The sequence below is a fragment of the Chiroxiphia lanceolata genome, chromosome 12 (genome assembly GCF_009829145.1).
Source record: "Chiroxiphia lanceolata isolate bChiLan1 chromosome 12, bChiLan1.pri, whole genome shotgun sequence".
NCBI classification, from domain to species: Eukaryota; Metazoa; Chordata; class Aves; order Passeriformes; family Pipridae; genus Chiroxiphia; species Chiroxiphia lanceolata.
In genome coordinates this window covers 18,452,014-18,464,741 of record NC_045648.1, presented here as the reverse complement: position 1 = coordinate 18,464,741, position 12,728 = coordinate 18,452,014, and the positions used below count along the sequence as shown (strand labels likewise).

Genomic DNA, 12,728 nt, shown 5'->3' with positions numbered 1-12,728 from the left:
GCGGCGTTACCCCCTCAGGGGAGGGGGCCGAGGGGCTGCGGGGGCTCTGGGGGCACCTCCCGCTCCGCAGCCCCCGGCACCGCCGCTCGGCAGGGCCCCCGCGCCCCGGACAACTCGTGCCGTGCGGGTCCCGGCTACACGCGGCCCCGGCGATGCCTGAGCGTGAAAGTGGATTTTATTCTCCGTGCGGGCAAACCCACCCAACGTGTGGTGCCTCAGCAGTGCCTTCACCGAGAGCGCTCCAGGTCTGTGAAGGTGTTGCAGCACTTCTCGGAAATCCCCCGTCCCGGAGCAGCATCATTGCTTGCCCCAACCAGAAAAGGAACTGTAGTTTCTTCTCTGAAGTTGAAATCCATTTAGAGTACTCTTAACCAGGGAATTTTTGGTTTGCCTTACATAAAAATGTAATAAATGCGATAGGCCTTTTTTGTTATATTTGTAGAGGTGAAATCTAAATCGTGAGGATTGATGAGCTGTAACAAGACAGCATGTCACAGTAACTTTTCTTAAGGAGAATAGTCCGTGGGTATGCATGGTTTCTATGCTTGTTAGCTTGCTGAATGTACAAGAAAAGGTTCTGCTAAATGTGTCTCCAGCAGAATTTGTTGGTTCTTACATGTGGGTTTGAGAGCAAACCGATCTACAAGGTCTGTGTTAAATAGAGCGCACACCTGAAACCATTGTAACAGCTGCCAAAGATGGTACATGTGAAAGAAGTAAAGTGAGTAACGATGTAGGGGTGTTTACAGCTGTGAATGCTCATTCTCCGCCACAGCAGAGAAGGCTCATTTGTCTGAACACAGGGCTGCTGTCATAGGCACACAGTCAGAAATTGCTGCTTTGTGGAGTGACTGTTAGGAATCCTACTCTTTTTGCAAGAGTTATTACTGGAATTTGCACAAAGAAAGGTAAGCAAACTGTACTCTTTTAATGTGCTGTATAACATTATTACCCAAGTGTGGATTGGGTGAGACAATACTGATGGTTATTTTTTGGTAGCTCCTGTGAAGATACTGCAAGTTGCTGCAGGACACTTGTAAAAGGATTATTACTAACACAGTCACATTAGGTGGAGATTATAAATTAGACCGTGCAATAGTAGTACATAAGTGCTCTGCAACGAGACACCACAATTAACACTGTGCAGCAGGTATCTTATATGGGAAAAGCCATTCCTCGACATGGAGAACAATGTCTGTATTGTGGGGCAGTCTCCTCTGTGCAGAGAAGGGGGGGAATACTTCTCAGTTACAGAGGATGTGGAATAAGAAGCGTGTCCTTCTTCAAACGTGTTATGGTTCCTAAATGCAGGCAGAGTGTGCTTGCAGTCAGGGAAGGGACTGTGTGAACCAAGAGCCCATTCCCGAAGCAGTTTGTACTCATTCCTCTATGTCACTGAGCAAAGTGGAGTTTTTGCAGCTCTCTCCTGATGCTACCCATTGGATTGCAAAACTGACTCGTTCAGTGCAAGGTGGGGATTTTGCCTGAAGGGCGAAAAGAGGTGGAAGTTGCACACAAAGTTAGATGTGGTTAGCAGGTAGTAATTGTGCTAAAGACAGCAGTGGACAAAGAGAACAGGTAGCGAGAGTACACATCAGCTATTTCAGCTTCAGAACTGGAGTAGTAGGTGAGATAAAGATCTTGACTCCAACTGGTGTATGAAAAGGTCAGTAAGAAAATTAAGATGTGAGCTGTGTACGCTTGCAGTGTGAGTACCAGTGCAAGCCTGCTACTCCGCTCAGATATTTTCAGATTGTGACTGACAGCATAAATGCAGAACATAGCATGCAGTGGAGCTGTTTTCCCTGTCACTGTGTCTGTTCCCAAAGGTTAGTTGGGTGTAGGCATGATTACAGCTCTGAAGGTGCCCTGTCCAAGATGCTCACTACACTTCCCCTCTCCCGGCCCCCAGTACTGTTGTGCTGTTACTGCAGCTTGGGGTCAGTGGTGACTCCCCAAACTCTGGGTCCCTGGCAGCTGCTGTTCCGCCTCTCGTGGTCTCTGTGCTGCGGAGTCTGACTCTGCAGTGATGTTGCATCACTTTGGGCACAGAGGGACAGGACTCGTAAAACCCCCAGCACGATGAAGCCCATGGTTCCAGTGTTGGAACATGGGATTATGTCCCAATCAGGAGGAACTGCATTGCCCTTCGAGATCCTGGCATGACTAAAATTTACCTATATCATCAGTATCTGTTTAAATTAGTTGCATTACCTGGCAATAGCACAACAATTAATTGAATTGTGCTATGCAGTATAAAACTATCTGCATACTCTATCAGAGCAACAACGAGGTGTTATTTCTATATAGTGGTGCTGAGCTAATCTGCTTCCTGGACAATGGGATTACCTAACAGTCAAAATACTTAATCCTTACAAACACTGCAGAACCAATATTGACATAGGAGAGTGAGCTGGAGTCCTTTCTGCTGCATGTATTATCATCAGAAGTGTCAAGTGTATACTATTTGAAGAATCATCATTGCTAATTGGTATATGAGAGGAAGACTGAGGTTTGACTCCTACTTTTCCTCTCCTCACTGGTTCTAGAGTGATACTGTGTGCTGGTGAAACATGTTTGCCAGGCTCATTTTGGCTTTCATAATATGAGGGGTAAGTCTGGAATCTGCGGTGTTGGAAAATGAAGAGTTTGGGATTTTTTGACTTGGAAAAAATTTCTGAACTCTGACAGTACTTTTGGGAGTGTCTTTGTAGTATAGGTGGACATGAGCCTACTTGTTGAAACGCTGTCTTCAAGAGAAAAATGATTAAAGTTGGTTTCTGTGGGGTAGAACGTGGCTGTTGTTCATTCTTTGGGTCTAGAGGTTCCTGCCCAAGGTGAATCAAAGCCTTTCTTCCACCAAATTCTTGGGTGGTGCATTGTGGGCAGCAGCTGGGTGAAGGTGGCAGGGTTACTTCAGCCTCTGTCATAGTTCAGCCCACCTGTTTGCTGGGCTTAGGATTTGGTGTGACAGGTGCCATGTGTTAGGGTTTAATTCTTAATTTAGTTATGAGTTCCCAGTGAGCTGTTACCTCCATACAATCCTGTTGAAATTGCTGGTTTTGCATGAGGAGAGTGAAGACAGGCCTTCTTGTAAACTCAAGCAGCATCTAATCATACTTTTGTCTTTGACTAAGCATTATAAAATACAGTATCAGCTTATCCCTTGCTTTATTCAAAATTATAGTATTTTCAGCATGAGACAGGTTCTCCCTGTCTCATTTTCATTCTTTCATTTTATCTTGTCTAGGGTTCATTGTTTCTTTGATGTGTTTCAACTAAAATTTCTTTGTGGCAATTATTGTATCTTTCCTTGCATCCTGTAAAGCCCCACGAGCCCCTGTGGCATTACACACAAATGAAACTACATTTGAAATGTATGTTCAAATATACTGGTGCAAAGTCAGGCTTGTAAGTCAGCAGATGTTTGATTAAGGGTTCTGCAGATACAGTTCTGTGTTGTGAGCCACCCTGGTATCAGAGAGCCAACAGTTTTCAGGAAAAATAGTATGTGATCCTAACAGTTAAGAAGAGGATTAATGCAAATGGAGCAAAAGGCATATGCTGTTCTAAGCGTGCTGCTTCCTAATTTTCAAGAGCTTTGATTTCAACCTAAGTAACCTTCTTGCAAATTAGTTTCTCCCACAGAACCTCTTGGTATTGTGAGGTTTAGTCCCTTTTTTTTTTTGGTTTTGCTTTTTCTTTTTAATGATGTTACCTGGAGGTATAAACTTCCCCTGTTGACCTTAAAAAAAATCCCTAAATGGAATTTGAGCCTTCAGTGGTGATTTCTAATTCAGGTAATTGCCTTACTTGGTAAGGTTGTTATTTGATGAATGAGGGAAGGACTTCAGGGTTGTGTGTTCTGTCTGGGGAAATAAAGAGTGAAGTGTGACCTCTTCCATCCTTCTTTCTGTCCTGCCACTCTGCTTTTCAGCTTCAGCACCCTGCCTGCCTCTGTTCTCTCCAAGGTACAGGTGCCCAGCCTTTGTGGACAGGGAGTTCATGCCCATTTGGTTTTTTGGTTTTTTTGAGAGGCCACCAAACACTCGATTAAAAAAAGCAAGCAGGCATAGGAAAACAGTTCAGTTTAACTTGAATGGATTGCCATGAGACAAAGAGCATCTCTGCTGTTCCAGGGAACTTCAAAGGCTGCCTGCAGACGAGGCAAGTGTCAGAGCTTCTCAAAAAAGTTGTGAAAGTCTTTGTAGTGGAAAGTGTTATGTGTCTGATATCTAAGTGTGCCTACCAGCTTTTTCCACTAATAGAAAATGAAAATTCATGTCTAAAAATAGCAAAATGCAAGTTTTATTGAAGTTGGTGAGACTTTTGCTATTGAATTATTTTGTCATTTTGCCTTCAATGCTTTTGTTCAAGTCTATCAAATGATTTCTTACAGAAAAGCACACCATTTGGACTACCAGTCAATTTAGCTGATGGCACAAATGTAAAGAAAGCTCTTTTTAAAATGAACTAAAGAGCTCCTGTCTGTAATAATTAAAGTTAGCAAACATACAGGATGTAAACATGAGGCATGTGGTGTGTCTCAGCAAGCAGTCCATAATTTTTCTCTGTATATAATAGCTGCCTGAATTTTACAACCCACATAGAGTAAATAATTACATTCTTATCTGGAATGATAAAACTAGACAGCTTTGAAAACAACTTTTTAACGGGAAAGTGAGATATGGGTCAAGGTTCACACATTACTTGCACAAGTGTATAAAAAAAATCAATCTCAAAGATTTTCCTTGCAGATATTAGCAGTTTTTCTTGTTACCAGCTGCCACCTCCAGAAATCTGAATGCTCTTTTTGTTTTGTTTTTTTTCTTTTTTTCGTAAGAAGGACTTTCAGAGCAGGGGCAGTAGTGTAATTGAATGATATGTTTAACTTGGAAAGGTGTTATTTTTAGGACTGGCTCAAAAGGGCAGGTACTCCTTGGAGACATTATAATATGGCCAGCTCGCTCCAGCTAAAGAGCAACACAAGACGTGGGCAGCATCAAGGTTTGCTTAAAAGTTTTTGACATGTGTTATCTCTGGGCCAAAAAAGAAAAATGGGGAGGAGGCTGCAGAGTGGGCAAAGTGTCTGAGCCTCTGGGCTGCACTGGGGAGAGTTCCAGCTTGCAGAGGGGCTGGCCCTGCAGAGGGATGGTGTTCCCATCGCTGTGTCAGGGCCGAGGTGGTGCTGGTTCCTCTCCTCGTGCTTGTGCAATGGCTCTCCTTAGGAAAGCAGCACTGCTGGCTGTGGCACAGCAAGGGACCTGCCTAGGGACCTGCAAGGGACCTGTTCCCAGCTGCCCCTCCTCATTGCCTCATTGCCTCTTGGGAATTTGGATCCGAAGGTGCAAGGAGCGGAGGAGTTTGAGCCTGCTCCTGGTAGGAAAGGGTGTGTGCATGAATTAATGGGCATGCTGCAGAGAGATTTTTCTCCCCGCTCTCTGTTTTTTTTTTCTGATTCACATTTGCTCACTTTTCCACCTCTGAGCAAAGGGGAGCATATGGCAGTGTGCTGTCCATCTGGTTGCCACTTACTGTGAAATCACTGTGCAGGGAAATTTGGCCCCATCTTGAGTTTCTTAGGTAGGTAAAACTGTTACTAGAATGACAGCAGAAGTGCTTATTCTGCACTGCAAATGGGAATTAAGCACAGAACGAACACAAACGGTGCTTTCTGAATATTTTCAGTCTTCTACATTAACAAAATACTTGTGCTAGTCTAGTATTTAAAGCAGAACAGACTGGGATCCTCATTGTGAGCAGTAGACTGTTCAAGTATGGATAAAAGACAAGTCCTGTCCCAGAGGATTTGCAATCTAAATACATTTTAATAAGAACATTGTGAATGGTGATAGATGCTTAGGAAAGCCTTAGTTATATAGATAATACTGGATGTGTGTCAGAAAAAAAATCCCGTTGACATTTTTGCCTCCCAGCACGAGCTTGTCACAGCCTCTCTAAATGCACAGCAGATGTTAATTCAGGTCTTGTGCATTTTGGGTCTATCCAGGTATTTCTGTTTACCTGCACATCAAGGATCAACACTGGCAAAGAGAAGGCTTATTGTCTTTGGCACCATGAGCATGTGTACATTTTTGTTGTCATCACATTTCACATTGCAAACATTGAAATAGTAGTAACTTAGCTTTCTCCTACCTTTAAAAAGGGAGTGCCACTGGAAAAAACCAATTAGGTGATATTTATACTATTATATTCAATGTCTTACCTGCAGACAAGAGTACCTGCAAAAGTAATTTTAAAATTCTATTTATTTTATGCTTAGGGAAGTTAACTTTTTTACGTTTTCTATTTTGTAAGTCAAGAGTTTGTTTTTCATGTAGCCACATGGAAAAAAATCTGTATTTTTTTCAATGGAAACAGGTGGCTATACAACTAGAAAATAAGTCAGATGCAGGGAATTGATCTGAAACAACCTTCCTTGCTGTTTAAGTCAGGGATCCTCCCTTTTGATTGCTACGTGCATGTTTGTTATGTGGGACTGCTGCACTGACCCCACTGTGATATGTGATGTGAAGGTGCCTATGGACTGGAAAGAAGAGTTTTGTCTTTGTGGAGGAGAGTGGCTGGAGTTTGTTCACTGCAGTCTTTAAAGTTCTCATTTTGTTTTGAACAAAAGTGCAGTCAAGTTTTTAACTAGATAAACTTAATAAGTATTAAATATTGTAAGCATTGAGATATTTTGCCTTTTTTTCCCTGCAGTAACCTATTTAAAAGATTGCAAATAGCTTTCTGAAGAACTTTTATCATGTACTGAAACGGGCAATGAGAAAAGTTCATTTTACGTTTTCAAAAAAAATTCCTGAGTTTGAGACTTGCTCTGAAGGAGCTGTTTTTGAACAGATATTCTGTGCATTAGTATGTCTTCCAAGTATTTTAAAATGAGAATTCAACCCTCAGTACACAGCTGTGAAACTGGGCTGACAGTGGGAATACTGAGTAGGTTTTGGGAGAAGGAAATATTTAATGGCTTCTATTACAGTCTCATGAGAGCTGTGGCTTATCTGCTGGTGATCTATAGCCAATATCTGTGGTAGCAGCAGCACTGAGGGCAGGCAGCTCTGCTGGCTGAGACTGACTGGCAGGGTCTGTTAAATCACTGCTCAGCTGCACCTTGCTGTACTTTGGTGAATGACTTTTGTTCTGTGGAATTTTTTTCCAGTTCAGAAGAAGAAGAAAAAAAAAAAAGCAGGGGGGTGGCACAGGAAACCCCAAAGGTTTTCTTTTAGTCTGCTCAGAGAACTTTGGAGACTACTTAGGGAATAGTAGCTGGGTTTTTTAAAATGCACAGTGTTGTATGACTTGTATTGAAGTCTTCTGAAATATATTTTATTCGGGAGTTTGTTGTAGGATAAATCTGTGATGGATTTAACTGTGACATGCTGAGTGAGATTCATGGGTGTCTTCACCAAACTTGACTCCCCAGTATTGTTTTTAATGTGAAAATGAGAAGAATTCCCATAGTATTTGCTTCTCACGAGGCAGAAATAACTGGGAAGGCAGTTTCTCTATGGTCTTAGGAGTCAGGATCACCATAGTGACTCTTGAGACTCACATTAGAAAAAGATTATACTAAGTTAAAGATACTGAAGGTTTTTCATTTAAAGATACTGACCATCTTCTTACATCTGTTATTCTGCTGTAGAAAAAGAAGTCGTCGTGCAGGTGATGTAACATGGTTCTAGCTAAGCAAGAGACTATAACAGTTATTTTGAAGTGCTGCTTTTAGGCTGGTACCCAGCCTTCATATCCTGCCAGAAGGCAGGAGTTTTGATGTGTAAATGAAGGTATTCTTTGAAATGCTGGGAAGGCCTGGAGTGCCAGGCAAAGGATTCCCTCAACAGCCCAAGGAAGAGGATTTCAGGGACTATTACAACCCTTTGAATCCTGAGGTACATACTGTCCAGTTGTAAGGGTGATATTTGGTTTATTTTTTAATTACATTCTTGGTTTTTTTCTCTCTGAAAATGCTCATTAGCAGCTCCCTTGTACTTTTCTGGAATTTGGGAGCAGTGGAAAAAAACCTGGTCCTTTTTCCGTTAGCAGCTGGATGTTTTACCCAATCTGAATGCATTGCTTCATTCTGAAGCTTAGGTGGGCTGGTTGCTTTTGAAGAACTTCTTTCAGCATAAGATGATTTCCCTTTTTTGGGGGGAAGGGAAGGGACTGCAGTCGAAGGAGCTGGTAGGCTGCCAAGGCCTGAGTATGAAAGCAGTGGATACAGTGAACTAGCAAACAAAGACTAATTGGTTATTTGTTTGACGCATTTGGAAATGCAGCCAGTCCTCAGAGTGCCCAGGTGACTGGCATCAGCTGGGATCTGATGGATGTTTGCTGGGTTAGAGGAGGGAAGTGTATCCACATCCTCATCTGAGAGCACTGTTAACTTCCACAGACTGCCTTGGTAGAGAGCTTTCAGGGACTGAGTGAACGTGTGAAGTGAGCCAGCTTTCTTCTGCTTCATGCCTCCAAATAAGGATTAAGGTATATGGGACAAATTGACTGGGAAATACAGGCTTGCACAGTTCATTTTGTCAGGAGGGGGAGGACTTCATGCCCTAGTGCCTGTGTCTTTCACAAGCTTTAAAAATCACTTTAAAACATCCTCACTTTTTGTCGTTGGCTGTGTGGGGCAGGAGCCTTCTCTCCAGGTAATGTCTAATGTAATGAAATACTTATCTTGGTTGTGGTGCTATCATAAAGCAATGCCAAGTGTTTTATCATGGAAAAAGGGAAGGCCAGTGTTCAAAATATTAAATTATAAAATGGAGGATTTGGTATTGGAAGAAAAACAGGTGGTGGTACTTTCCTTCCCTAGAAGGACATCTGATCTTGGGGCTTTTACTGGTTGTGTTTAAATGGTTTAGCAAAGCCCTTGAGTCTGAAAGAGACTGTTTTTCTCTTACTTTCCCTGAGTATATAAAGCATACTGCATGAACAGCATTTGGCAGGAGAGGAGCATAATGTATCTGAAACCTTTAATTATATGCTGTAGGCAGCTCTGTCTAGGTCAGAAGACACCATATTATCAAATAACATATTATAGGCATTCAGAACTTGCACAGTAGCTTGATTATTCACTGAATAATTGGTCTTTGTTAAGCAGATAATGGCACTGTTTGCATTCAGAGCCTAGGTTTGAAATATATGACATAGATTATTTGTATTTTTAATCATCTGTTATCCAGCTGATGTAAGAACTAAACAGAACGGAGTTCAGTGGAAGCTTTTCCGATGGCAGAGTGTGCCTGTCACATTTACTGTGTGACACCTGCAGTTCTGAAGGGGTCTGAGACATTTTTCTGTTTATTGAATTTAATTTTGTATGGGTGTTTGCAGCAATGCTTGGGTCCATATAGACTGTTTAAACACAGACTGTCTTAGAAACCAAACAGAAAATGCCCTGAAGAATAAAACAGTTTAGAAGCTTCCCAAACTGCTTGCGGGCAGAAAGGGAGGAAAATAAACAGTGAAGGAGAACAAGTGTGTGATTAAGACAGGCAAATAGGATTTATGAGAGAAATGGCATGTCTCTCTATGTCACACACCACACCTTATGTTGCTTATCTATAGAAGAGAAAGTATTTCTATCTTATGAATATTTATTTAGGCTTTTTAATGCTTTAAGATCCCAGTGTGGAATAGGAAATTATTGACTGCAGTGTCAATAGCTGATAATTTTTGCAAGTATGTGAGAATATGATCTAGGGTAAGTTTGCAGGTTCCTCTGGGCACTCATTTATGTAAGTTTATGCTTGGAGGTAACTGTGAGCTTGTTAGAATCCCCACTGCTTCAGTACTTTGTTTTACACGGGCTGGGGAGCAAGTGATGATGAACAGACCTTTTTCATCTAGATTTCATCTTACTTTCTTTTTCCCAAGCCGGAGTTTAAAAGAAAAGCAGTAAGGTGATAAAATTATTGCCTTTAAGGACAACAAAAGTGATGAAACCCACTCAAAGCAATGGTTTTATTGTATCAAGTGCAGCACGCTCAGTTAATCAAAACACATGTTCTCTGTCTGTGGCTGTTCAGCCTGCAGAAGATCAGCCTGCCTTGCAGTAGACAAGTTGTATTTTCCATGGGAGCTGAATGCCCATTTGAGCTGTGATCAGCACTCTGCCTTCCCTAAGGAGATGACAGTGATTGTAGCATTTATCACACAGAAAGGAATCTGTCTTGCTCTGTGTATCTGCCAGAAGACTTGTGAAAAACAGAGACGGCGGCGGCAGCGCCCGTGATCCCGGTAACCCCTCGGGCAGAGAGACTGGTGGGGAACTGAGGAAAACACTTCCCCACTTCTCACCCAAGCCCCATATTTACCCACAGCAGTATTTTGAGTTGGGCTGGTTTAGAAGCATGTCTGTAAAGGAATCTGCCAGCAGAATATTGGCTGAAAGGCTCGTGTAGTGGGCTGCGCACGAAGCTGTTGACCTGTGCTGCAGAGACACGAACCTCCAGGTGAAAACAAATCCTTGCCCACACCAGAAATTGAGTACAGAATGCTGTGGCTTACATTAAAAATGATTACTTGAAAATTAAGTGAAATGACAGGCAAAAGTTTGAAATGTTGGCGTTCAAGGAAAAATGCAAGCGCACACCGGTGTTTTGATAAAAGCAGGGAGTTTGTCTGGGTTATTTAGGTTTGAAAAAAGTAATGCATGTTCTCCTTTTATCAAGCAGCCCTGAGAATGGAGCAGAGACATAAAACCAAGGGCAAAGGTTCTATTTAGGGAAGGAAAGATGGAGCAGACTGAAGTTGCAGAGCACTTTTTTCATGGAAAAGCGCTGAATATTTGAATTTTGCTTTAGTCTTCTGCTTTATAACATGTAGCAAAGATGATGGATTGGTGATTCTTCTGACTTGGCAAAATTAAGGCTGCTCTCTGGGAAATGCAGCAAAAGAGCCTCAGAGGCTGCTCTGAGTATGCTTATGGATTTGTGTTCCTATGAGAAGTGTGTGCCTTTGCAAGGAAAGGAGAAAGGAAGGACTTGCAAGCCAAGATCAAAATAAAAAGTGATATATAAAGGTGCCATACATGACCTGTTTTTCAAGTCTCTGCTATGGGCAATAAAGCTACATGGTATGTAATTTCTAATGACTTTCCTCTTATCAAGCTAAAAACATTCTCCTCCTTTTCCCCCCGAAGGTCTGAACTATAAGGTGGTTTTGTGATTTGAGCAAGGACAGATACACACGTAGCAGCAGCAGCTCCTGGCTCTACCTGCTGGACCCAGCTGCTTCCCCCCCTTGCCTGTTGTGCAAGTGGTGTCAGTGGTGTTCAAGTTGCTAATTGTTAATTTAACATCCAAGTGAAAAGGTGGATGACAGTGTGTGTGTCCATAGCTGGAGGATGTGTATCCCCTGTGCAAGGTGTGTTGTGTTCAAGCTTAGATTTTGCTCGGTTTGGATAGTTTTGTGTTTGTTTTGGTGCAAGGATAAGTGTATGTTTAAATGAGTTTTCATCTTTTCTCCAAAGTATATTTTACATTTTTATAATCATTTATAACTGAAGTGTTGGAGGAAATAATTCAAGCATGAGTATTTAATAAAATATGATCTAGTAACACCGTTCACTGCCTAGAAAACCCTACTAGGTTTTTCCTTAAAAAAACAAGTAAGCTCTCTTGCCCTTCCCCAATTTCCACAAGTTTTGACACTGTATCTACTGACAAACTGTGTAGGTCGGGTTAGGAACAACATTTTTGCCATGTGGATGTTTTGTCGTTTTCCAGAATGTGTGTGTGTACATGTGGATCCCGTAATTTTTGTGCCTTTGGAAAGAACTCTCGTTAAGGTCATCCTGCTCCAGCACTTCAGGTTTGATTCATAAGTTCCACCAGGTTGTCTCTGGGATGGCCTCTCATCCTATTGATTTGCTGTGATATTTTTATGCGAACTGTAGCAAAAGGAAAAATATTTTAAGAATTGTAAATGTGCTTTTCACCTTTTGGACACAAACTGGTGCAGTAAAGGGGAGAAAAGTCAGCACAATGTGACCAGCCATCTCTGTAAGTTGTTGATGGAGCACAGTTTGAGAACATCTGGACTGTGAAATGCACCTCTTGAACTTTCATTGATCGGTTCCTTGGGCTGTCAGCCAGCGAGTGTATTTTTAGATACTTGCAGCAAATCTTATTGCATGTGAGAGAATGCCAGATCCATAGTTTGTCAGCTGCTGTTTTTCAGTAAGTAGGGAAAACGGATTTGGGTTTGAGTTAAATAGTTAATTTGGTGCTGCATTGCAGACTGCAGTTTGTACAGCTATACCTGAGTTAGCTTTGAACTGGGCAGCTTGGCAACTGGTACCAAAGTCCAGCTGCAGCAGTGCTGGCTCAGCACGGGCTGTGATAATCCTGCTCGCTAATCCAGAGAGGAAAACTGTTGGCCTGGACACAGAAAAGCAGTCTTTTCTTTCAGTAAGCCATGGCCTCTAAAGGCAGAGATGGGGAAAATGTGCGTGTGTTTAATTTTTATGGCTCACCACGGTTTTTTTACAAGAACAAAGGGAGGCAAAGTAATTGAATGGAAAAGGAATGGGCTGGCTCCTTGTATGAGTGAAGTGGGATGCATGCTGCAGTCACATGGCACCACTGGAGCACAGGTATTCCTTGGCACTTCCTAAATGGAAGCTGAAAGCAAGAGAAAGGAATTCTGCTGTACCTGTGTGCTCTGCCTGCAGCTGCACCAGGACACCAGTTAGTGGTGAA

General features: G+C 42.2%; 2 protein-coding genes across 9 annotated transcripts in view; one reads left to right on the top strand and one right to left on the bottom strand.

Annotated features, from left to right (window-relative positions):
* The window catches only part of TMEM266 (transmembrane protein 266), a 93,591-nt gene that overhangs the window by 10,564 nt on the left and 70,299 nt on the right, over positions 1–12,728 (top strand). Inside the window, exon 2 of one of the 4 annotated variants that reach the window (XM_032699630.1) lies at positions 8,414–8,502. The exons of 2 other annotated variants lie outside the window; for them this stretch is intronic. The gene's annotated coding sequence lies outside the window, so the exon portion shown is untranslated. Of the gene's footprint in view, positions 1–134; positions 246–8,413; positions 8,503–12,728 lie in introns of those variants that run through there. One more of the 4 variants, XM_032699632.1, reaches the window with a different exon arrangement.
* The window catches only part of NRG4 (neuregulin 4), a 50,143-nt gene that overhangs the window by 26,558 nt on the left and 10,857 nt on the right, over positions 1–12,728 (bottom strand). The window lies entirely within an intron of this gene.